General features: G+C 38.7%; 1 protein-coding gene and 1 non-coding gene across 5 annotated transcripts in view; both read left to right on the top strand.

The window, feature by feature from the left end:
* Positions 1-25,511, top strand: part of ZNF704 (zinc finger protein 704) — a 238,340-nt gene that overhangs the window by 110,560 nt on the left and 102,269 nt on the right. The window lies entirely within an intron of this gene.
* On the top strand, positions 19,690-19,822 carry LOC119470113. The gene has a single exon (XR_005198987.1). It is a non-coding gene; the product is annotated as a U11 spliceosomal RNA (small nuclear RNA).

Consider the following 25,511-nt stretch of genomic DNA (forward strand, 5'->3'; position numbering starts at 1 on the left):
AAAAAAAAAAAAAAAAAGACTCCTAGAGCTAATAAGAGTGTTAGGCAAAGTCAAAGGATACAAAATAAACACGAAAATCAATTGTATTTCTGTATATTAGCAATGAACACGTGACCACTGGAATTTAAAATATGTTATTTAAAATGTCTCAAAAGATATACTTAATTGTAAATCTAATAAAACATGTACAGGACTTATGCTAAAAACGGCAAAACTGATGAAAGGAATCAAAGATCTAAAATGGAGAGACATACCATGTTTATGGACTGCAAGACTCAACATAGTAATAATAGCCAATTCTCACAAAAATATATACAGGTTTAATGTAATTTCTCTCAAAATTCTAGCAAGGTATTTTGTAGATATAGAGAGGTTATTCAAAAATTTATACAGAAAGTCAAAGGAAGTAAAATAGTTAAAACAATTTTGAAAAAGAAGAATAAAGTAGGAGGAATAAATTTCAAGACTTATATAGCTACAGTAATCCAGACTGTGTGCTATTTGTGGAGAGATAGACACATAGATAAATGCAACAGAATAAAGAATTCGGAAACAGACACACAAATGAATCAAACTGGTTTTTGACAAAAGTGTAAAGGAAACTCAGTGCAAGAAGATTATCTTTCACAACAAATGGTAGAGAAGCAGTTGGATATCCATAGGCAAAAAACAAAACAAACCCCTGATCTAAGTCTCATACCTTATACAAAATTAACTTGAAATGGATCATGAACTTAAATATAAAATGTATGACTGTAAAATTAAAAGAAAAAATAGGAGAAAAATTATTTGAATTTAGGGTTAGGCAAAAAAGTCTTAGAATTGACACTAAAAACACAGACCATAAAAGGAAAAACTGTAAATTGCACATTATCAAAATTAGAAACTTTTACTCTGCAAAAACTCTGTTAAGAGGATATAAAGACAAGCTGAAGAATGGGAAAAAAATATTTGCAAACCACATACCTAACAAAGGAATAGTATCTAGAATATATAAAGTTTTCTCAAAACTCAACAGTATAAAGCAATCCTCTAGAAAATGGGCAAAAAACATGAACAGACAGTTCGCCAAGGAGAACATATAGCAAATAAGCACACACAAAAAAAACAATTAGCACACAAAAAGATGTTCAACATCATTAGCCATTAGGGAAATACAAATTAAAACCACAATGGGCTATCACTGCACGTCTATTAAAACTATCAAGATGGAGAACAGATTAGTGGTTACCAGGAGTGAAGGACAGATGGAGACAGAAAGTAAGTAGATAGGACATCATGAGGAATCCTTGTAATAGAAATGTTCTCACTTGACTATATTAATATCACTATCCTGGTTTTAAGAGTGGACAGTGGTTTTATAAGGGGTTACTGATATGGTTTGGCTATGTTCCAACTGAAATTTCATCTTGAATTCCCATGTGTTGTGGGAGGGACCTGGTGGGAGGTAATTGAATCATGGGGGCAGGTCTTTTCTGTGCTGTTCTCATGATAGTAAGTCTCATAAGATCTGATGGTTTTATAAGGGGGAGTTTCCCTGCACAAGTAGGTGAAAAGGCACACCCATGTGAGGTGTGCCTTTCACCTTCGGCCATGATTGTGAGGCCTCCCCACCCACGTGGAACTGTAAGTCCAATACAGCTCTTTCTTTTGTAAATTGCCCAGTCTCAGATATGTCTTTATCAGGCAGCCTGAAAATGGACTAATACAGTAAATTGGTACTAGTAGAGTGGGGTACTGCTGAAAAGATACCTGAAAATGTGGAAGTGACTTTGGAACTGGGTAAACAGGCAGAGGCTGGAACAGTTTGGAAGGCTCAGAAGACAGGAAGATGTGGGAAAGTTTGGAGCTTCCTAGAGACTTGTTGAATGGCTTTGACAAAAATGCTGATAGCAATATGAACAACAAGGTCCAGGCTGAGGTGGTCTCAGATGGAGATGAAGAACTTTTTGGGAACTGGAGCAAAGGTGACTCTTGTTATGTTTTAGTAAAGAGACTAGTGGCATTTTGCCCCTACCCTAGAGATTCATGGAACTTTGAACTTGAGAGAGATGTTAGGGTATCTGACGGAAGAAATTTCTAAGCAGCAAAGCATTCAAGAACAGGTGAAACTATAGTCAGTAAACCTCTTTCTTTTGTAAATTGTTCAGTCTCGGATATGTCTTTAGTCTTTATCAGCAGTGCCTAATACAGTACCATTGGGAGAAACTGGGCGAATTATACATGGGAACTCTCTATATTATTTCTTATAACTTACTGTGAATCTACAATTATCTCAAACTAAAAAGTTTACAAATTGCTGAGTAAGCGGGCCTCTGCAGAATTACCAAATCACAAGTTTCAGCAATAAGTCTTAATTCTCTCCAGCAAGAACTGTGCAGTTTTCCTAGGCTCCACTTCATTATCTAATAGAGTTCTTTAGAATCTCTAAAGATTCGAACATCATCATGAACCATCTAACTCAGCTGGGAAAGAAAATCATATACCAGGATTTTTGTTGGTCCACACATTTTAGGAAACTAAGATATATGCTGTTTCATGGCACAGACTGTGTAGGTTGTATACTCTTAGGACCTATCACAAGGTCCAAGCTGGCATATGTTAGATTTCAGTAAATACATGTTAGACAGCTGAATGAATGGATGAAACCAGTGGTGTTCTGGTAAATATTTGACAACTAGCTCTCCAGAAGAAAAAGGAAGTGCTCATTTGTGTCATGTGCCGATTTCTCTGGTGTAAGTACTCCCTCATGGCCAATTTCAGGCTACTAAAATGACGATGTGTAAACTTGGGGTTGGAAAGAGATGTTATCTGTTGCCCTTGACAAGCTAGTATATGCTGACTTCAGCACAGCACTGGATGGAGCTGAGTTAGATAGCATACGATGTTAACCACCTTTATTTTCTGATGCCAACGTTGTGTAGTCCAGTTAAAATTACAAAGAAAATCTGGGCTTTAAGTTACTGACTAGTCCCTTCTCATTAAAAGTATGAGAGATCCATTGAGAACCAGTAGTTGTCTCAAAGCAAATGCATGGCCTCCACCTGAAAAGAAAATTTTAAAAAGAATATGCCTTATTATAATTGAATACAAACCTTTTTGTGTTCAAGTAGAGCACTGAGAAAGGCATGAATTACAGTAATTTGCTGGTGTCCAACTCATGGTGGAAGCAGACTGATTTTTTTTCCTGTTTAGCCTCTTAATTTCTTCTTGAGGGTAACTGGCTTATGAGAGATGTACTTCAAAGGACATACCATATAAAGCTTTATTTTTTAAGGACTCTGAAAGGAAAAAACCCCAGTTAGTTTTGTGCTGTAAGCTTGTTTCTTAGTATTAAAGAATCACTTCTGACATCTGATTAATCACACTTACTCCTGCTTGTTTTCAATCTTGTTGGATGTTTCCAAAAACTGTCTGATAGATGGTATTCCATCTTTACACTATCTTGCAGCTGCAATATAATCTACACTCAAAGGTTGTGTTGCAACATGCATGGCCTTGGGCCACAATCTCTGCTTGCTTTGGCCTGGTTTATTTATTCCAAAGATATCTATGCCTTTAGGTTGCTATAGAGATTTCAAGTGAGCTAAACTGTCCAGGGAAACCTGTTTAGTTTCGTCTAAAACTCAAGGTGATTCAGAGACCCAGATATTCTTAAAATGTATACTGTAAGCAAAGGAACCCCTGGGAAAAGTGAGCTGATGACCTTAGTTATAGAGGGTTTCAAGGAGAAGGTAATTTTAATAGCAGTAAAAAGGCTGAGTAGAGGGAAGTGAATTTCTTTGTAAAGGCGCTTATAAGAGAACACCTAGGGTATTGATTAACATATTAACAACTGCCTCTTTGAAGTTTTGGATTGTAGCTGCTCAGTATTAATAAGTTTACAAAGTCTAGCCAAAGCATTATATAGTTCAGGGATATTGTTTATACCAATTTCAGACATTAAACATGAGTGAATGTTTTCTTTCTGCTTTTATGTTTCCATATTTTATTTAATATATATTATGATTAAAAATTATAAGTGAGTAGAAAAACAAAGCAGTGTTATTGATTATGTAGTAAATTTTGAGTTATTCTTATTTAGCCACTATTATGCAGTCTAGAAGTGAAGCAGTTAAACTAAACCAGAGTGTGCAAGAGTGAACATAGAGTTCCTTTTATTTTCATAATTTTAATGCTGGTGGCCATGTGTTTCTCAGGGTCCTTAGAATTGAGAATGAACAATGAACAATTCTGTGGGTGAAATCAAATAAATTGTTAATTTATTACAATATAGTTATTAATTAACCAAGTTAATTATAAGTCTTTGAAAGATGACAGATTTGTGAGGCATCTTTAAAACAAAGGTCAAAGTCTTTAAAATAAGCCTCCATAAATTCTGGGACCTCAACATAATGTTAAATGATAGCACTCACTGGAATGGGTGTAGGAGGTCAAATTTTAGGAAATTCTGGCATGGATTTTTATTGTGGAAAGTAGCTTAACCTCTGTATGGTGTAGTTTCCTTATTTAAAAGTAAGAGTCAGACTGGATAACTCTAATGTCCTTCTAACTTTATTATTCTGCAATACAGAAGTCAGCTAAGTGTGGTAGTAATTAATTAGTAATAGAACAATTGTTTCTAAACAATTTAAGGTATCCATATATTTCAAAATGTCAGTAACGTAGTTTAGGAAATTGTATTAACTAAAGCCTCTTTTGATTGGAGGTAACTGGCTAAATTATGCTTGCTTAGATCCTAAAGGGAGTTTATGTTACTGTAAACTTCTGTGACCCCCAAGAAAGGGCAGGGATGCAGCTAGGCATCGGGAATTATAGCAGAAATGACTGGAAGGAACCAGACTGCCCCTTTCTGCGTGTTCATAGCATTATCCCTGTCTGAAGAATGACTTCTGCACACAGCAGGGAACCTGGCCTTTGAGAGTTCATGCTTCACCCTCCCTGCTTTGGAACTCAAGGAATTTTCATTACTCTCTCCTGCCCCACATTAAAAAAAATATTGGAGAAGGGTGCCTGTTGGCCAAGTTTGGATGAGATGGCTACCCTTTGATCAGTTACTGCAAACAGGGAACTAGGTCACATAAGATAAAGACCCACTAGAATAGCATAACTGATAATAGGAGAAGTAGCATATTCTAGAAGGCAAGAGGATATTTTCCAAAAGAAGAAAAGGAGTAGTAATTGGATAAGGAAATACTAAAGTTCACTAAACTTTCTTTAATTGCTAAAGGAAATGATCACTTATTGTTTCGTATATAGGCAGTAACTACACTAATGAATTATCGCTTGGTAGATGTGGTCATAGTTACACTAATACATGCTGGAATATACCTTGCTTTTAATGGATGCTCAATAAATGGTAGCTATTATTTTTATAATCTAGCCAAGAGATTGCTGCTGATCATAATCCTGATTTATTATTTTTGTGATCTAACCAAGAGATAGGTGCTACTCATAATCTCAAAAGACACAGTCCCAAGTACTGTAATTTTGAATGTCAAAATCTTGAAAGGTTGAAATCCCTAAACTGTAAAGTCTCTAACATCTAAAAATCCCAAAAATCCCAATCCCAAGAGGTTAAAATCCCAAATATTAAAATCCTGACAGCCAAATTCTGGGGAAGGAAATGGTGAGTTTTTGGTTATATGTAGGATAACTACATCGTGTTAGTTACCTCACGTTAGGCTGAACTATTACCTTGTTATTGTCTTTATTTGGAAATTAAGTATGACTTAAGGAGGTGGGTTTGGGTGCCAAGTTGACAAGGAGTGGACTTGTGGAATAATTTTAGGTATGAGTTTGCTAGATTGAGGAATACATGGAAACCTGTTAAAGGGTGATTCTGGGTGTGTCTGTGAGTGACACCCAGGAGATTAGTGTGAATGAGTCGGAATGGACCAGGTGGGGAGGATCTGCTCTCAGCGTTGGGGGGCACCATCCAGCTGGTTGGGGACCGGGAGAGAACAAATACAGAAGGCCTCTCCATTTCAGAGCTAGGGCAGACTTTTCTTCTGTTGCCATGGACACCAGAACTTTAGACTCACCAACCTTTGGACTCCAGGGCTTTCACCAGTGGCCCCCAGGGCCTGAGGATTTTGACTTAAAACTGAGAGTTACACTATTAGCTTCCCTGGTTCTGAGGCTTTGGACTTGGACTGAACCAGGCTACCAGCATCCCAGGGTCTCCAGTTTGCAGACAGCCTGTCATGGGACTTCTCAACCACCTTAATCCTATGAGCCAATTCCCCTAATAAATATCTTCTCATATGCATATGCTATTAGTTCCCTCTCCCTGGAGAACCCTGATTGTTACAGATTTGGTATTGGAGAAGCTGAATTATCATTCCTTCTTGCTGTATTTCTTATGACCCAATGTAAGAGATTTATGAGGCCGGGAGTGGTGGCTCACGCCTGTAATCCCAGCATTTTGGGTGGCTGAGGTGGGCAGATCATCTGAAATTGGGAGTTCAAGGCCAGCCTGACCAACATGGAGAAGCCCTGTCTTTACTAAAATTACAAAAAATTAGCTGGATGTGGTGGTGCATACCTTAACCCCAGCTACTTGGGAGGCTAAGGCAGGAGAATCATTTGAACCCAGTAGCAGCCTGGGCAACAAGAGTGAAACTCCATCAGAAAAAAAAAAAAAGAGAGAGCTCTATGAAATTGTTATCTTGAAAAAAAGTCTGTGATTAGTTAAGCATGCAGGGCCCCTTCATGGTAAAAGATAAAAATTTAAAAGCTAATCATTATTGGTGCTACAAAAGCAGAAAATCACTTATTTGCAATGGCCAAGCAATAACCAGACTTTCAGTTGGACAACATACATAGAAAATTTGCAGACCACAACCATGCTACATATGTAAATCCAGTGAGTTTTGAAGATCATGGAAGAAATGCAGAGATGAGTGACATCTCCCCTGTTATAATATGGTTTGGTTCTGTGTCCCCACCCAAATCTCATCTCATATTTTAATCCCTATGTGTCAAGGGAGGGATGTGATTGGATCATGGGGCAGTTTCCCCCATTCTTTCTTGTGATAGTTCTTATAAGATCTGATGGTTTTATAAGCATCTGGCATTTCCCCTGCTGGCACTTCTCTCTCCTGCCGTCGTGAAGAAGTCCTTGCTTCCCCTTCATCTTCTGCCATGATTGTTTCCTGAGGCCTCTCCAGCCACGTGGAACTGTGAGCCTTTCCTTTATAAATTACCCAGTCTCACTTATTTCTTTATAGTGATGTGAAAACTGCTATTTCTTTATAGCATTGTATTTACCAATACAGTAAATTGGTGCCAGAGAGTGGGTCACTGTTATAAAGATACCCAAAAATGTGGAAGCACCTTTGGAACTGGGTAACAGGCAGAAGTTGGAATGGTTTGGTAGGCTCAGAAGAAGATGGGAAGATGTGGGAAAGTTTGAAACTTCCTAGAAACTTAAATGGTTTTGACCAAAATGCTGGTAGTGATGTGGACAGTGAAGTCCATGCTGAGGTGGTCTCAGATGGAAAGGAGGAACTTATTAGGACCTGGAGCAAAGGTCACTCTTGCTATGCTTTAGCAAAGAGACTGGCAGCATTTTGCCCCTGCCTTAGAGATTTGTGTAACTTTGAACTTGAGAGGGATGATTTAGGGTATCTGATGGAAGAAATTTCTAAGCAGCAAAGCATTTAAAAGGTGACAGAGCATAAAAGTTTGGAAAATTTGTAGCCTGACCAGGTGATAGAAAAGAAAAAACCATTTTCTGGGGAGAAATTCAAGGCTGCTATAGAAATTTACATAGGTAATGAGGAACCAAATGTTAATAGCCAAGAAATAGGAGAAATGTCTCCAAGACATGTCAGAGACTTTCACAGCAGCCCCTCCCATCACAGGCCCAGAGACTTTTTTTTTTTTTTTTTTTACCAATTTGACTTCACAAAAGTACATTATCACAGCATTGTGTATAAGCATTGTGCACATATGTAGAAATATTGAAACTTCCTCAGTAAATGAAGTTGTCCTTTTGTACACCTGCATTTGTTAAAGATAAAATTTCTTTAAATCTTGGTTCTTTGGGCAACTGCATATATGGTGGTGACCCATTGAAGTCTTTAACAGATTTCATCAGAAGACTTAGGATATCTATCAAGGTATTTTAGATGCCACAGTTATAAAGCTGGGTGCACACAATTACCAACCATAATGACTTGCTTTATACATTTTGCTTTTTGACCTATTTATGAATATGGTTTGTCTTCTCATAACTTTTACACCCATGTGACCATTGTTAGTATGCCTGAGTGTTTATGCTTACAAATATCTGTATATTAGTTCTGCCTATTTTATTGTGTAAAGTGGCCTACAACATATTCTGTCATGTTTTTAGATGTTTCTCAAATCTCCTTTTTAAAAATGTAAATAAACATCTCTTAAGGAATTTATATTATTTTTTTCAGAATTACATTTTCAGGATTTTGATCTCTTAGGATTATGATTTCCAGGATTTTAGATGTTAGGGATTATGATATTTTGGGATTTCAGTGTTCAGGATTATAGTGTTTGGGATTCTGTCTTTCAGGATCATGGCCTAAACCCCCAAAAGGTTAAATTTATAATTATAATTTTTAGTACCAAGTATTTGAGAGCACCACAAAGAAATTTACCTTTTAACCAATTGTACTAGTTCTTTCCTGCTGCTATAACAAAATAGCTGAGACTGGGGTAAGTTGTAAAAACAGAAACTTATTTCTCACAGTTCTGGAGGCTGAGAACTCCAAGATCAAGGCATCGGCATTTGGTATCTAGTGAGGCTGCTCTCTGCTTCCATAATAGCACCTTCTTGCTGTGTCCTCATGTAGTGGAAGAGTGGAAGGGCAAGAGGGCCTCACTAATTCCTTGCAGCCCTTTTATAAGGGTACTGGTACAGTTTGGATCTGTGTCCCCACTCAAATCTCCTGTTGAATTGTAATCCCCAGAGTTGGAGGTGGGGCCTGGTGGGAGGTGATTGGATCATGGGGGTAGATTTCTCATGAATGGTTTAGCACCATCCCCCTTGGTGTCATCCTCACGATAGTGAGTGAGTTCTTGGGAGATCTGGTGATTTAAAAGTGTGCAGCAGTTTCCCACTCACTTTGTTGCTTCTGCCCTGGCCATGTGATTTGCCTGCTCCCTCTTCACCTTCTGCCATGATTATAAGTTTCCTCAGCATCATGTTTCCTGTACAGCCTTCAGGACCTATGACTCTTTTCTTTATAAATTAAACTCTTTTCTTTATAAATTACCCAGTCTCAGATATTTCTTTATAGCAATGCAAAAATAGACTAATACAGGTGCTTATCCCATCCATAGAACTCAGCCTCATTAATCAAAATCACATTGGATTTTGGTTCCAGCCTGTGAATTTTGGGGATACCTGTATATTCAAACCATAGTACCAGGTATACTATTTATTACTGGATAACAAATTTCCATAAATTTAGCAGCTTAAAACAATACAAATTTGTTCTCTTATAGTTTCTGTGGGTCAGGAATCAGGGCACAGCTGGGTCAACTGCTTATCAGGATCTTTCTCATAAGCCTAAATTTAAAATGTCAGCCAGGGCAGGACGTGAAGGTTTATGCCTGTAATCCCAGTATTTTAGGAGGCTGGGGCAAGAGAATCACTTGAAGCCAGGTGTTCAAGATAGCCTGAGTAACATAGTAAGACCCCCATCTCTACAGTATTTTTTTTTAATTAGCTGGGTGTGGTGGTGTGCACCTGTAGTCCTAGCTACTTGGGAGGCTAAGATGGGAGAATTAATTGAACCCAGGAGGTTGAGGCTGCAGTAAGCCATGATCAGACCACTGCACTCCAGTCTGGGAAACAAAGCAAGATTCTATCTCAAAAATAAAACACAGTGTCAGCCAGGGCTGGAGTATCATCTGGAAGCTCAACTAGGGAGGGATCCTCTCCCAAGCTCACTTATATGGTTGTTGCAGGATCCACTTCCTTTTGGGTGGTTGGTCTGAGGGCCTTAATTACTAGCTGCTATTGACTACAGTTAGACTTCTTCTCAACTTCTTGTTATATGGGCCTCCCCACCATAACAACTTACTTCATCAAAGTCAACAAGTTGGAACCCCAGTCTGTGTAGCCTAATGATGAAGGTGACACACCGTCATCTTTGCCATATTCTCTTGGCTACAAACAAGTCATGGGTCCTGCCCCACTAGTAGAGGGTATTAAAAATGGTGTGAACAATAGGTGAGATCATTGGGAGGCATCTTAGAGTCTGTCTGCCACACCAGAATGTTGATTTAAATATTACTCACCCAGTCCAAAGCGTGTACGTAGGCATGAGATATTTTGCAAGTGGGAAAAAAAGAAAAGAAAAAAAGGGCCCTGGGAGGGGGAGGGGGGAAAGCCCAGGCTTAAGTATAGTGTTACTGCAGGGCCCATCAAAACTCTACAGAGCCGAACATTCTAGTTAACTGCTCAGATGCCCACAGTCCCTAATCAGTCACATTAAAAGCTATTGTACTCATGTTTCTACTCCTTTAATTCCTAGTCTAGTGACTCATTCATAATAGATGCTAAATGCTGAATAGATGAATGTTTTTTAAATCTAGTGTTTCTATGTGGTGGGAAGCAGTATAGTGTACCAGTTCAGAGCATGAACTTTGCAGTCAGAAAAACCCAGGATCTCATGCTTCCTTTGCCACTTACTTGCTATACAACCTTGTGCAAGTTATTCAAATTCTCTTTGCCTCAGTTTCTTCCTCTGTAAAATGAGTATAATACTATCATATTTTATTGCATCCTGATGCACTATATATTTTAAGATACAGCATTATTTTCTGTGTAAGTCATAAAGAAAAAATTCTGCCAATTAAACTGTGATATAACTCGATTGATTACAAGATGTACGCTGATTTCAAACATATTAAAATGTGATTTTTAAAAATGTGCTTTAGAATTAATGAAATGCAAGGATGCCTACCTTATGTGGTTTTGATAAAGTTTAAATGAGATAGCACACATTTAAGAAACTGGGTATAAGTGTCTTGGTGTAAGTATCTTTCATATAGTAAGAGCTTAACAATTATTGGTCCTCTTCTTGCAAACTCTTAAAATAAGCCATTATATTTTACTTTCTTTTCTAATACTTGAAACTGAGTTATAGAACAGATCTACGAAACCATTTTTGGGTTTTTGTTTGTTTGTTTTTGTTTTTTTGTTTTGTTTTTTTTGTTTTGTTTTTTTTGTTGTTTTTTGTTTTTCAAAGAAGGCGGGAGGTATTAGCAAAACGGCTATCTCAGACCAGATGATGTGTAATGACCTGTAGTTATGTGCAAAATGCTTAATAACTGTGACATTTGACAAAGGCCATTTTGTGGAAAATGTGCTTCCCATGCTTCATCCACCTCTTAAACGAAGGTAGAATAAAGGCCCAAATTTTGCTTAGTAATTCAACAGGTTGAGAGCCAGCTTTTAATGTACCTCTGCTCCACTTCCCTGTTCCTGTGATAACTGATAATTTGGTGACTAGCTGAGCAATTGCTCCACAGTGAACTGAAGGAAACCCTTTATACATGAGACTGGAAATACTTCCAATGACATGAAGATGTATTTGAAGCAATGTGATGTTGATACAAATTGCTCCAAAGGCACAGCACCATAGTAGGCCAAAGTCTGATCAATGAGTGTATCTGTTAAATTGGCCACAAGTATAAAAACAAAGCCCAGTGCACTTCAGTTACCATCATGTGTTCCTTAACTATGGGGATAACATTCTGAGAAATGTGTCATTAGGCAATTTTGTCATTGTGAAAACTTCATAGAATACTTAATACAAACCCTGATGGTATAACCCGCTATACACCTAGCCTACATGGTCTAGCCTGTTGCTCCTAAGCTACAAACTGGTACAGCATGTTACTGTACCCCTTACTGTAGGCAACTATAACACAGTGGTATTTATGTATCTAAATCTGTCTAAACATTAAAAAGATACAGTAAAAATATAAAGGATTAAAAATGGTATGCCTGTATAGGACATTTACTAATGAGTGGAGTTTGCAGGACTGGGAGCTGTGCTGGGTGAGTCAGTGAGTGAGTAAGTGGTAAGTGAAGGGCTAGGACCTTATTGTACACTGCTGTAGACTCTATAGACACTGTACACTTAGGCTGCATTGTATTTTCTAATTTCCTTTCTTCAGTAATATATCAACCTTAGCTTACTGTAACTTTTTTAATTTATAAACTGTTAAGGTTTTTTTTTTTTTTAGCTTTTTGACTCTTTTAATAATACTTAGCTTAAAACACAAATTATACAGCTACACAAAAATATTTTCTTTACCTCCTTTTTCTATAAGCTTCTTTCTATTTTAAAAATTTTTAATTTTTTACATTTTGAATCTTTTTGTTACAAACTAAGATATAAACACACACATTAGCCTGGGCCTGCACAAGATCAGGATTATCAATATCACTGTCTTCCACCTCCACATCTTGTTGTACTTCAAGGTATTCAGGGGCAATAACATGCATGGAGCTGTCATCTCCTGTTGTAACAATGTCTTCTTCAGAAATACCTCTGAAGGACCTTCCTGAGGCTGTTTTATGGTTAACTTTTATTTTTACGTAAGTAGAAGGACTACACTCTGAAATAACAATGAAAAGTATAGTGTGGTATACTAACTAGCCAACAGGAATTTTTCAGCTCTCTGATAATGCTACAAGACCACCGTGGTGCTTGATTGTATATGGAAGGACAGCTGGCCGCTCGTGTCTCAGCCACTTTGAGAGACTTCATAGTACTTGCCCCTTTGCACATTATTCTTGCTGCCTAATTGCCCGTGTGCCAGCTGCACTGTAAGCTTGCAGAGGTCAGTGACTGTGTGTCCTGCTCCCCATTTTTTCTGCAGAAACGAGCACTCAGAAGGCTCTGAAATCATCACTGGGTGAATGCATGAACACTGCGTAACCTCAGGCAAAGAACTGAATTACATATAATGATGCCAAACTTTATCAACATTCAGATAATTATTTTTCATTCAATACATATTTGTCAAAATTATGCTTTGTGGTCTACCATTAATAAGACATGTTCTTGAGGTTGTTAAACCAAGTGAGTTTCTGGAAAAATAGGTATTGTGACAACTAGAAGTGCATACAGAGAAATTGTTACAAATGACCTGTTCCTCAGTTTTACTCCATATTATGGGGCAAAATATCCTCTTTATTTTCAAATAAATAAACACAATAGTCCTTTAAGCTTACCATCTCAACTGCCTAGTCTGTAAAATGGAAATGATAGTAATACCTCCTCATGGGGTTGGTGTGAAGATAAGATGAAATAGTATCTTTTAAATACCTAACAATATCCCTGGTACATAATCAGCAATGAATGAATAGTAAATAACAATATCATCATTGTTTCCATTGTGGGGGAAATGTGTGTTCACAGATCTGGGTGCCAGGAAACTTTGGTTGTTCTTAGAGGGAGTGAGATACTGTGCTCTTGGATATTTCTCTCTTGATATCCAAAAGACTTCGGTTTCTGATGCAGCAACATGTGTTCTTTGAGGGGCTCTGATGATACTATAGCTCTTCAGCTGTATATTTTTTTGAAACAAGGTCTCCCTCTGTTACCCAGGCTGGAGTGCAGTGGTGTGATCGTTTCTTACTGCAGCCATGCTCTCCCAGGCTAAAGCCATCCTCCCTTCTCAGCCTCCCAAGTAGCTGGGACTACAGATGTGCACTAGCACACTCAGCTGATTTACTGACTTTTTTGTAGAGATGGGATCTCACTGTGTTGCCCAGGCTGGCCTTGAACTTCTGAGTTCAAGTGATCCTTCCTCCTTGGCCTCCCAAAGCACTGGAATTACAGATGTGAGCCACTGTGGCTGGCCTTCAGCTATATTTTGCTACAATGTGAACTGCTGTTTGGGGGTGCTGTTGTTTCTGCATTTCTTTCCTAAAATATTCAGTGTCCTGGGACTGAGTTTTGGAAAATGATAAAGCCCAGTTTTGTGAACCTATGGTTCTCAAGCCTGGCTGCACACTGAAATCACCAGAGGAGGCAGGGAAGCAGTACAGTGCATGGATTCTACCTGGAACTGAGTACTTGGAATAGTTCAGGTTGAACCTGGATGATCGGTGTTGAATACCAGAGATTTGGAGATGCTGCAAATCACTGTTTCTTAGCAACCATGTATGTTTTCTTCAGCTGGACCCTTTCAGTTCTGTTGTTTGTTTGTTTGGTGTTTTTTTTGGAGACGGAGTCTCACTTTATCACCCAGGCTAGAGTGCAGTGGCACAATCTCAGTTCACTGCTATCTCTGCCTCTGCCTCCTGGGTTCAAGTGATTCTCCTGCCTCAGCCTCCAGAGTAGCTGGCATTACAGGTGACTATCAGTATGCCCAGCCAACTTTTGTACCTTTAGTAGAGATGGGACTTCACCATGTTGGCCAGGCTGGTCTTAAACTCCTGACCTCGTGATCCACCCACCTCAGCCTTCCAGAGCGTTGGGATTACAGTCATGAGCCACCGCACCCGGCCCTGTTTTTTTCTTAAGCATTTTATTTGCACTGGGTTTCAGTAGATCCAGGATATATTGCGGAAGTCGAGTGGATGCAAATCTTAAGCCGTGGTGGGAAGGAGCACTGTGGAAGGAGTAACACAATTGAGTGCCTTCTTGATACTAGATCTGTGATGAACTTTTACCCTATTATCTTCTGCTAATTGTTGTTCATTTTTTACTAATTTACTATATTGGTCAGATTAGGCAAAGTTTGCCATGGCGACAAGCAGCCCCAAATCTCAGTAGACTTAAACAGCAAAGTCTATTAAGCAAAAGTCTTTAATATATTTCTGGCTTACGCTTTATGTCCATCCAGGATTCAGGTAAATGTAGCAAGGAAGAGAACACAAAGAACTGAGCACCAGTGATAGAGAAACAACATGTGTCACTTCTGCTCACGTTCCACTGACCCATGCAGATCATGGAGTCATGCCTAACTGCAGGGGAGCAGGGCTTACACCCCAGCCTAGGCCTGGGAGGAGGAGGCCTTGTGAACAGTCTTTAAGATCTGAACGATGAGAATTGTTTGGCAGCAAGTCAGTTTCTTTTTGCATTTACGCATTTATGAAATCCCAAATCAGAATACGTATTATATGGAACTATTCTGGGGCTTTCAGAAGCGTTCACATTTCACATCAAGTGGAGTTAATTTGCATGTATACATATCATTTTGTAGTTTTAAGAAATTTTGTGGAGGGTTTTCAACAGAAATTTAATACTTGTTTTAATTTTCTATTATAATTTTAACATGGAAAAATGGCTGCAAAGCAGCAGATATTTTTGTTCTTTCCTTTTTTATTTGTTGAACTAGTTAGAGGTGACTGACTGCACATACCAGTGCGGAGGAAATACTTACGCAAACCACTAAATGGCTCTCCTGCTTGCTGTTGCATTTATGGGAGATACTGGCTGTCCTGTTAGTATTCTACATTTCTGAGCAGTCAGAACCATGACAAGGTAATGACAAGGTAATAAAAGAAATGTTAAAATTAGTTCAGAAAATATAATTGTAAGAAAGAAAAAAACAGAAGAAGAAAGTCAGGAAGAAGTTAGGTTTGGGAGCAGGGACAGGAGAGACGTTTGTTTTCCTCGTTTCTGGTAGACAGTGGCATTCCACAGTTCGAAGCCAAGTGAGTAAGACTGGCAGCTGCTTGCTCAGGGGGTACACACTAAGGCCTCTGCCTGCACCACTTCTTCTGGAAGGGAAGAGCCCTGAAAGTTCCAAGTGCCAGATGTTCGCATAGCAAAAGAGCAAAATGCTAGAGACCATCTCTCTTGGGGTCTGCCTCTGAGGGCCGGAGAGGCCTAGCTGTTTAGCACTCCATATTTTTTCCATCAACCCTGTAGCTGGCTTTGGGCGTTAACTTTTCTTAGGGGTTACCTCATGTTTGGGGAAGTTGACAGCCCCAACATGGATAGTACTTTAAACATTTTTAAAACATTCTATCCTTTTCCGATAAATTTGTATCATTACTTCCTTCTTTATAAAATGTCCCCTTAGAGAGTAGGACACATTTTACTCATTAGAATTGGAAGGGGAAAAAAGCATTCCATTCTTCAGAGCCACATCCAGTGTTCACTGCTTTTGAAGGAGTGATGTTTGACACAGAAACGCGTCAATGGGGAAGGCCACATTTAACTTTTGTTGTTTGGGCTGAGCACTGGAACCAAACCAGTTTTTCTTGTCCTTTTTTTTTGGTCTGGGTGGCAGAAAGCCCAAAAATATAAGTTTGCATTGCCAAGAGATGGCTCTAAATATAGTGCTGGTGGGCAGGAAGATTGTTTACTCATGAATGCAACTGGTGTGTGCTGCATACTCCTTGCCCTCCTCCAGCGGGAAGGAAGAATTTGGCTCTGCTGCACCGCAAGCCTCAGGCCCTCCCTGCTGGAGGAGTTTAGAAACAGGAGCCTGGGCAGGTTTGCTCAGCACTCACCTCCAGCCAAGGCATGGAGATCACACAGTCACTACCTAGCTGGATGTTTTATTCTTTAGGATTTAGGAGTATAATTAAACACAACAGTGGCCAGCCTTTAGAGACTGGGAAGAAAGCATTGTGTATGCCTTGTTTAAACACAGGTTGTTTATAAAAGGTATAAAAAACATGGCTGTGCTTTGTGTTTGCTTGGAAATACAGGAGGAGTTGGCTGGCTACTGTCTACCAGCCAGCTTTGAAACGTGAATACTTTCACTTGTTCACCAGGGTGGCGTTTTGCTCTTTGCTACTGCAACTGAAAGGAAATGAAACTGGTGGGATTATTAGACTGGCTTGAAAATGCTAACTTTAAAAGATTGTTTTTTTAAATTTTTCCCCAAAGCAAAGCAGGCCAGCACCATAAAGAGCTTGATTCCAAAAGTCCTACTGTTCTCTTGCGCTCAACAATTAAATAAAATACACTTTGAAACCTCAGTTTATAAATCAGATTGCCCCAAAGGGATGAGAGAGTTGGTTTGATCATTGTACTGGTCCAGTTCCTTGATAAAGGTCGACTTTATCTTTTCTTTCTTTTCATCTTTTTTCCTTGGCAGTGTATATAAAATGACAGCTTTGTAGATTAATGTTGATTTGGCTTTTATGGTAAAAGCTTATTATGCCTAAGGAAATACTGCAAAGTAGCCAGTGCATTTATATAATGAAATCATCTGTGTTGAATGTATTAACATTGAACAATTAAATTCAGGCTGTAGTTGGTTCTAAAACCCAGTGCTTCTTAACAAGAGACATTAACTCAATAACAAGCAATGGGTGGATCTTATCTCAGAATCCTGGTTAGGGCTGGATGCTGTGGCTCATGCCTGAAATCCCAGCATTTTGGGAGGCAGAGGTGGGTGGATCACCTGAGGTCCGGAGATCAAGACCAGTGGGCCAACATGGTGAAACCCCATCTCTACGAAAAAAAAATACAAAAATTAGCTGGGCATGTTAGCAGGCACCTGTAATTCCAGCTACTTGGGAGGCTGAGACAGGAGAATCACTTGAACCTGGGAGGCAGAGGTTGCAATGAGCTGAGATGACACCGTTGCACTCCAGCTTGGGCAACAAGAACAAAACTCTGTCTGAAAAAAAAAAAAGAGAGAGTCCTGGCTGGCTTCAAGTCATGCCACTCATACTACTAGAAAAAGAGCAAAATAGTGATTTTTAATACTGAAAGATCACACTTTAGCATCAAGCAACTTCAGGAATCTTTACATGTATGTACTTTTAGATTCCATTGATTGGGAAAATGCAAAGGAGAAAGCTGCTGGGAATTCATGCTTGTTTATGAATTTTTACTTTACTCATATCTTCCATGTACATTTGGAAAATAATACAAATATGTGGTGGGTAAATTGCAGCCCCTCAAATAGTGCTTGCCTCATATTAGCATTCAACAAATAGTTTTGACTGAAAATTAAATATTGTTCAATCAAGGGACAGTTATTAGTGGCCTGACAGAAACTTCAGACCCACAGGTTAGAAACCAAGTTACAGTCTATTTCTCTTCCTCTTGATAGGGCTCTTGTATTGTCATTGTAAACAAAGACCAGGAAAGAACCAGCACTCTGGCTCAGGGAGTCATTCTTTGGTCAGGGCAGGGCGTCCTAGCAGTGAGAAGCATTTTGCCACCCACCTAGCTTTATAGTGTGATTATTTATGTGATGTCAAGCTGACAGTTTAAAGACTTCCTCTGCCTTGCCACTTCTCTAATAAACATATCCAGATATTAAGATTTGAGTGGTTTAAAAAAAAGCAAAAGTTTTCTCATTATCATTGTTTTGTTAAAACATATAATCTACATTGCAAGAGTAATCATTTTCCCACACAGGAATTATTAGAGTGCTTTGTTCATAAATATTTTTATTTTTCCTAAACTAATTTTTAGTCAAAAAGATTTGTTTAGGAACAGTTACCCCAAGATGTCTTCAGAGATTCCTGAACTCCTCAGTGCTGTGCTGTCCTGGCCAGTAGCTGCACATGGCTGTTGAGTGTCTGAGATGGTGCTAATCAGAATTGAGACGTGCTAAAAGTTTAAAATAAGGCCAGGCACAGTGGCTCACACCTGTAATCCCAGCACTTTGGGAGACTGAAGCAGGTGGATCACCTGAGGTCAGAAGTTCGAGACCAGCTTGGCCAACATGGTAAAACCCCATCTCTACAAAAAACAGAAAATTAGCCAGATATGGAGGCGTGCGCCTGTAATCTCAGCTACTCTGAAGGCTGAAGCAGGAAAATTGCTTGAACCCAGGAGACCAAGGTTGCAGCCAGCCGAGACCATGCCATTACACTTCAGCCTGGGCAACAAGAGCAAAACCCCATCTGAGGAAAAACAAAAAGTTTAAAATACATGCTGGATTTTGAAGAGTTGTATGAGGAAAAGGATATAAATCACCTTGTTAATTTTTAATGTTGATTTCACATTGAAATGATATATTGCATATGTTATACTAAATAAGATACATTATTAAAATTAATTACTCTTTTCCTTTTTTTTTTTTTTTTTTTTTTTTTAGTGTAGCTACCAGGATTCATAATTACATATGTGGCTTGCGTTGCCTTTTTATTGGGTAGTGGTACCTTAGAGTTTAAGGAGATCTCACCTCTCTGAGTCAAAGGGATAAATTATACCTGGCCCCCAATTGCATGCAGGTTGGCATCATTGCCTCTGGTGCTAACCCTGTTCCATGTTGCAGCTGCCTGGGGGGATGTGTTGAGGACTGTGACACCATACTTTGGCTGAGTAGGAAGGAATATCCTGAACTCCTGGCCCCATATCACTTGTGTGTCCAGGAGGTCTTGACTGGCCTAAAGTATAGTTAACTAGAAGCTTCCAGGGCACAGGACTAAGTTCAAGCCAAAGTTAAGGTGATTCCGTGAGCAGAACACCTTATACAGTGCAGATGAGGGGAGATTCATGTACCTGGAACCATCCAGGCTGGCTGAGTTCAGCCTGATAAGTCACCTCCGGTAAAGAGGGAAGGAGAGTCCACCCTTGGTTCAGTTACTAACACCATAGGTATAGGTCACAGGTGCCCATGTCTTGCCGTTCTCCACAGGGACACTTTTCCTTGGAAGGTATTTGCCAAATGCTAATTGAGTGTTTATTAAATGTTTACTGTGGGCTAACCACTAGGTTTTTTTTTCTATGCATTGAAAGTGTGAATAAAGGGGAAAAAAAGGGCTCTGTTATGAATGGCACACATAGGACAACTCAATTGCTCTTCATGCAAAATAAACATCAAGAGATTTCAGAAGCATAATTTTTTGGTAGGTGGGCAGCTGGTGATCATTGGTCCCAGCATCTTTACTTCTTGTCTAAATCAGAGGTTGCAGCTCTGGTCATGGCTTATGGGACGATTGCATGCACTAAATCTAGGTAGTAGATCCAGCCCCACCTAAGGGTTATGTGGTATGATATATACTGTTTCTAGGCTATGTGGCTGCATGCCACCTTGTTGGTTTAAATGATGTAGGTGACCATAACACAATGGTAAGCATCTTCTGCATATAAGTACAGAAAAGATACAGTAAAAAATCACTGTAAAAGACAAAAAGTGGAGCCAGGTGCAAGGGCTCATGCCTGTAATCCCAACACTTTGGGAGGCCAAGGCAGGAGTATCTCTTGAGGCCAGGAATTCAAGACCAGCCTGGTCAACATAGTGAGACCCCGTCTCTACAAATAAAATAGTAAATAAAGGGCTCATAATCTAATAGGGAGATGAAAGCTGTTGGTCATTTGCAGGTAGCTAAAATTATTATGGTTGTTAGGAAGTAGACGGGCATTCCATTGTGGGCACAGGGGCTGAGCTCACATCACCTGCTTTAAACCAGTTAGTAGATGACTGTAAGTATCAAATTGCTTTAAACCAGTTTCTCCTTCAGAACCAGGGAAAATGATTGGAACCATTAGTTGCTAAATATTTGTTAAACGAACAAATTCTTGAATGGAATTTCTGCGTTTCTCCTTACTCCCCAGAAAAAAGGGCCTGACCATGTCTCTTAAGAAGAGGCCGAGAAGCTGGAGATGTCTCAGAACTAATCAACTTCCTTCTTCTCTCCCTCCTTTCTTAACTTCCTTCAAAATTTGGTATCTTTCCTGACTCTAAGCCAAGCTCCCCTCGCCAATCCGTCTTTCTTTTTCCAGAACTTTTTCCTACTCTTTTCCTTGGGTTCTTTCCACCCAAGAATAAGTTGCTTTCACTCTTGCTATTTTCTACAGCAATGCCCTTTCCCCTACCATTTTCCCTAATCTAAAACATGGATTTTACACAGCGGTTTAAAAAAAGAGAGATGTTGCTAACGCATTGGTTTGGGCCTAGAGGGATCTTGTGAGATCCGTCCAGGGCAGAGATAGAACTCTAAGGTCAAAAGGCTGGTTGCCTACAAATATGAAGGCACTGATGCTGGAGCAGAGAGGACTCAATGATAGCCTTAACTCAGGTGCCGTGGCACCAGGTAGCTGCCTCCTGCTCTTGGTCAGTTTATCCCCGTAAGGAACAAAAGCTCCGCCATTTTTACTTCACCAGACATATTTCTCTTGTTCACATGAGGCTCTCAGCATACTTAGGCTGGCAAGAGAGTTCTATTAGACTTTGCATGGTGCCCACTTTTATTAGACATACCAGTGATTTTGTTGTGGGTATATACTTGCCATTATTTTGTGAATGGACATTTCTGTATCACAGCCTCTTTTTTTCTGACAATCCAGGAAACATCTCTAATATCTGACTATAATACAGATGTTTCTGAAGATGGAGTATAACATTCACATAAACCCTTGCCATTTATAGGAGAATTGCGCTATCTAACCACTATTGCAACTTCCCAGGAAGAAATTAAAGTGCTTTAAACATTTTTTCATGGTGGTTCATGCCTATAATCCCAGCACTTTGGGAGACCGAGGCGGGCAGATCACAAGGTCAAAATATTAGGACCATCCTGGCCAACATGGTGAAACCCCATCTCTACTAAAATACAAAAAAATTAACCAGGCGTGGTGGCGCACACTGGTAGTCCCAGCTACTCAGGAGGCTGAGGCAGGGGAATCACTTGAACCTGGGAGGCGGAGGTAGCAGTAAGCTGAGAGCATGCCACTGTGCTCCAGCCTGGCGACAGAGCAAGACACCATCTCATTAAAAAAAAAAAAAAAATTCAAAATCTGCTTAAACGATTCAAGGTGCTTGTGGTTGGAGTGGCTTTCATCATAATTGCTGATGCAGTCATAAGGTCTTCAGTCAGCCTGAGTGTATACCATGGAATGAGGATGTGCTGAATGTAGTCTGTATTTCTCTAATGACATCCTTCATCCAAGTTTATTTCAATGCCACAGTATTTGGAAAGAGTAATTTACTAAGCCCTTGTCCCCAGTTCCACTTCCTACTTCCATTTTTCAGAGGTTTGTGTAGCATATAAAATAAAAGAGCAAATGCAGATCAAAAATCTTCCAGCAGAGCTAGTGTTTCCTGTACTGCTTTATAGTTCTGGCTATTTATGGCATAAACTATATTCAAGTCCCATAAACAGAACTTTTCAATTAGCTTGAAAAAAAATTATTAAATGCTTTGTGGGTACCAGAATAGCAAGAATCGCGGTTGTTTGGAAGGCCTGTTTGATGCTTTGAGGCCACTGTGGCCTACCACAGAGCTGCAGCGCAGACTGTGAATTTAGCAAATCCCAGGAACTTGTCTGGAAGTCAGAATTGGTCCTGTATGATTAAAAACAATTTATTCAAGTACCCAGTTTCTTCAAGCAGAAAGCTAGAAGCATTGGGATTGAGGAAGCAGATGTGGAAAGTCCAGATGAAGCACATATTAGGAAGATAACATACTGTCAAGGATAGTACAAACTGGATTCAGCTACACAGTGATTTTCCAATTTAATACTCTTGCCTCTAAAATAGAAATAATGCTGCTTTGTATTATGAAGGACTTTATGGACTGATTGATGTGTACTTTCCCAACTATATTTTCATTTCACCTCACTGATAATGTGAATCGTGAGGATCTTTTGCCTGGTTTACTCTGCAGACTGCATTTAAATGCCTTTCTCCAGGAAGCCTTCTCTGACTCACTCCTGCGACCAACCTCCTTGCCACCCAGCCTGGATCCTTCTCACAGCACCTGAATTCTCCTGATGATTTGTCTGCTGCCCCCATTGGACTTGTAAAGTACTTGAAAACACAGGTTCTATCTAGTTGGTTCTTGTGCTCCAAACTTAATACAATACCCAGCATGTCATAGGTGCCGAATTTACTTGAACTGTGGAGGCAAAAATGAGGTTCAGAAAACTTAAACATCTTGTCCAAGGTGCTAGAATGTGAACCCCATAAGAGTAAAGCCTCAAACTATCATATTCAGTAAAATATCACCAACATCTAGAAGAGTACTTGGCAAAGAGTAGGTCTGAAAAAGGTTGAATCAGTGAATAAAATGGATAAGTAATAGACCAGGACATAAACCCGGGTCTGCCCTATTGAAATCCTGTACTTTTTTATATTACATCCAAAAATATATACAGTGCTTTGTCTTCAGATCATGTAAATCTTTCGCCTTTTATTATGCATCCAAAAACATGAAAGGCAATTGAACCTGTTTAATAAGCTCCTTCCACTTGCCCAACATGTATAAGCGACTTTCTTATTTATGATCTTATTTAATCTTTCCAACAGTGCTGGAAACATTCTTGCATGAGGTTGCATTTCACTTGAGTAAATATCTGAAAATACAGAGTAGACGTTTGTTTAATTTTATAGGAAACTGTCAGTTTCCCAAAGTGATTGTTCCATTTTACAATCTTCACAACAATCCTGAGAAAGTCTAAGTTGTCAGAAAGTCTGAGTTGTCCTAGGAAATTAAATCTACTTTCCCTTGACGGAAATATATTTAATCAGTAGAGAGTAGTTGAGACGATTTTGATATTTTCCTTGTCTTTCCAAAGGGCCTGCTTGTTCCTGTTTTGTACACTCTGTCTTTAGAATCTGCTTGGTTCTGAACTCATGTTTGACTTCATTTTGAAGTACAGTGTTTTTGCAGCTGTAATGTGATATGTGGAATGTGGTCGTGCTCACGTGAGATGTGAAAGCACTTCCAAAATTATAGATTTTGGAATTTAGAGGAATATTTTTAATGGACACATTCATATGTAGTAATCCCCATGTTGTAATACGTATGTTTCCCAGCAAAGTTGACTGTGCATTTTATAGAGTATTCTATTATTTACAACTTTAAGGTATATCACTTACTTAAAACTTTGGTTGAGGTGGGTGGCCAGTCTATTAAGACACTGGGCATTATCCACATAATAGTGTTTCTCCTGAAAATGTCATTACTCCCCCATAGTTAAATTTCCCCTCAGAGCATTTTTCTAGTCCTGGAACTTAGATGCATAATTGCCACAGTGCTACCAACCAAAATGAAGGAATTTCTCCTTGTTATTGGGAATTCTTTGAATTGAAATTTCTCTATCTTGACTATCTATACAGCTTAATGTAGTCAATGAAAACATTGCAGGAGTAGGGGCTGCCATCAAAAATGCAGTGTGACACAGCTTTAAAATTCCATAGGAGCCCAAAAAGAAGTAAAATTATTTAGTTCCTGGATTATAAATTTGTAAATTTGAAATGTTTATATCAAATATATCGAGACACTGATAGCTATATTTACAGTAAAACTGAGGAAAAAACAGAATGGTACAGGATGTTGTAGGAATAGAAGAAATGGGTGTCCTCTTAAACAAAGCATACATTTTTCATTCTAAACTTATTTAAACATTTTAAAAGTTGATCAAATTGTAAACGTTTTTCTCAGTTATTGGCCATAGATTTTTTTTTAAATACAGTTTTTAATGCATACAAGGGTTGTTTCTGTTTATTTGTTTTGTGTTACTTTCATTTTCTCATAGCAGTTTACTACCACAAGGGAATAAGTAAACATTTAGGCACTTATAAGCTTTGAGGATCAGTAAAAAATAAAAACATATTTGTTTGTCTTCTAGTTTAAATCATGTAATTAGCTACTTGAATGTTTAATATTGGTTCGTTCATGCGTATCTTCTCATTACTTCTAGCCTCCCGAATGGTAAAAGGGATGGTCTATTAGTTAAGCACATTATTTTGAGCAAAGATCACCCTTTCCCTGGCTCTGTGCATAAATAAAGGCATATTTGTGCCAGTTGAGTGCACTTGTGAATTGTGATAAAAATGTCATGCACTAATTTGTAGCCAGATTAGATTATGACAAATTTAGCAGGGATGACACGATTTTTTGAATGGATATTTAAAATTTTTCATGATTTGAAAGTCCCTGGGCCCTTTCTTCTCACGAATGATTATACTCTGCAACAAGGGAGACTATATTTAATGATGTGATTAGCAGTTTGTGACATATTTCATTTTGTGTTCCCATGTGATTAAGTTACTTTCAGATAGTGCCTTGGGGAGATGAATTAACTATTTTAGTGCCCTAGGATTAAATTTAATGAAGTACTTCTTTCAGTGTTACTTCAGTGTTCTAGAACAGCCTTCCAAATATATATATATATATATATATATATATATATATATATATATATGAAATGTTGTGAGGCACATGTTAAGTTTTCCGGCAGCCACATTTTTAAAAAGTGAAAAGAAATAGAGGATATTAATTTTAATAATATAAATTTAACCCACCGTGTCTAAAATGTTATTTCAATATGTAATCAGTATTTTAAAAATATTAATGATGTAGTTTAGATTGTTTTTTAAAATGCATCTTAGAAATCTAGTGTTTATTTTAAACTCACAGTACATCTCAATTCAGACTAGCCGCATTTCAAGTCTAGAAAGATCTCCCTATCTTGCAGCCTGGAAGCCTCTCACTGGGTTTTGCTACGAAAATTTCTAAGTTTTGTTTTTTTCTTAATTTAGAGTCACCTCTCAATATCTTTAAGTCTTGAGATCATTGGAAAGGGAAGCTTTGATCATTACGAAAGCCAGGACTTACTGAGCCATCCACTG

The sequence above is a fragment of the Cebus imitator genome, unplaced genomic scaffold (genome assembly GCF_001604975.1).
Source record: "Cebus imitator isolate Cc_AM_T3 unplaced genomic scaffold, Cebus_imitator-1.0 Scaffold22, whole genome shotgun sequence".
Taxonomy (NCBI): Eukaryota; Metazoa; Chordata; class Mammalia; order Primates; family Cebidae; genus Cebus; species Cebus imitator.